The 1790-nt window shown below is 39.4% G+C and overlaps 1 pseudogene; it reads left to right on the plus strand.

The window, feature by feature from the left end:
• The first annotated feature begins 250 nt into the window (after positions 1 to 250).
• Positions 251 to 505, plus strand: LOC118626733 (annotated as a pseudogene).
• Positions 506 to 1790: the final 1285 nt, after the last annotated feature.

A 1790-nucleotide genomic window follows, 5' to 3' on the forward strand; every position in this document is an offset into this window, starting at 1 on the left:
AGGAACACAAAAAATATGTAACTAATCCCACTCATTTTACAGCTGAGGAAAATGAAACCCAGAGGAGTTACTTGTTAAAGATTAGTAGCACAATAAAAGGAGAATCCCAGCTTTCTTGAGTACAAGTTTGGCTGTAGAGTAAGGTAGAAGACTTTCAACCTAAGGCAGTGATTTTCAACCGGTGTGCCACAAGAATTTTTAAAACATACTATACCTGCCTTTCCGGCGGTGACGACCTCCCCACAACAATATGCCTCCTGCTAAGGATCTCCTTCATCCCTCTCCAGAAGAGGAGAAGAGGAAACACAAGAAGAAGCGTCTGGTGCAGAGCCCCAATTCCTACTTCATGCATGTAAAATGCCCAGGTTGCTATAAAATCACCACCATCTTTAGCCATGCACAAAGAGTAGTTCTGTGAGTTGGTTGTTCCACTGTTCTCTGTCAGCCAACAGGAGGAAAAGCAAGGCTTACAGAAGGATGCTCCTTCGGAAGGAAGCAGCGCTAAACACACCTCAAATCAAGATGAGTGGGGAACCATCCCAATAAACACATTTTGGATTAAAAAAAAACACAAAATCATACTATACCTGATGGTGTAATCAGGGCCACTGACCTCTTTTCCCTTAGATTGTAACATTTAAAAAATGACAACAGCCAACACAACAATAGCTATCTGGTGTGAATAAATTACACCTATTTTTTTGTCAGATTAGCAAAAATTATATATGTTTCGGTGTGCCACAGAATTTTAGTAATTAGTTTATGGGTGCCATGAAATGAAAAAGTTTGAAAATCGCTGATTTAAGCTAATAAGCATGATATGGATATACCTAGTTATTTTGACTTAAGTCCCTGGATTTTTCAGGAAATTTCTGACTTCCAAATAAACTTCCAGTTTAACCTCCAAAGGGCACTTTTACATATTCGATCATGGGCCCTAAATTTGGATTTGGAAAGTATACATCCTAAATAGCTCATACACCAGGATTATACCGACAGAGAAATCACAGGAAAATCATGTGGCACATTTATTTATCTTTTTTTTTTTTTTACAGGTGGTATTTACATTTTATTTATTTATTTATTTATTTATTTATTTATTTATTTATTTATTTATTTTTTTTTTGTTACAGATATTTTACCTTTTTACCCCATTGGCACCCCCCACCCCACCCCCCCTCCACCCTGTCCCCGGCTTAGTTGTCCATGTCCATTGGTCATGCATACATGCATATAAGTTCTGTGGTTTATCTCTTCCCACCCCCCCACCCCCCATCCCCTCTTCTGAGGGATGTCAGTCTGTGCCCTACTTCCATGTGTCTGGGTCTACTGTATTCCTCAGACTGTTATGTTCATTATATTCCATATATAAGTGAGAACATGTGGTATTTGTCTTTTTCTGCTTGGCTTCTTTCACTTAGGATAATACTTTCCAGGTCCCTCCATGTCGTCTCAAAGGATAAGAGATCTTTCTTTCTTACCGCTGCATAGTATTCCATTGTGTATATGTACCACAGCTTTTTGATCCATTCGTCTACTGGTGGACACTTGGGCTGTTTCCAGATCTTAGCTATTGTAAATAGTGCTGCTATGAACATGGGGGTACATATATTCTTCCTGATTGGTGTTTCAGGCTTCTTAGGGTATATTCCCAGCAGTGGGATCACTGGGTCAAATGGAAGTTCAATTTTTAATTTTTTGAGGTAGCACCATATTGTTTTCCATAGTGGCTGCACCAGTCTGCATTCCCACCAGCAGTGTATTAGAGTTCCCTTTTCTCCACACCCTCG

This window comes from Molossus molossus, unplaced genomic scaffold (genome assembly GCF_014108415.1).
Source record: "Molossus molossus isolate mMolMol1 unplaced genomic scaffold, mMolMol1.p scaffold_m16_p_12, whole genome shotgun sequence".
Lineage (NCBI taxonomy): Eukaryota > Metazoa > Chordata > Mammalia > Chiroptera > Molossidae > Molossus > Molossus molossus.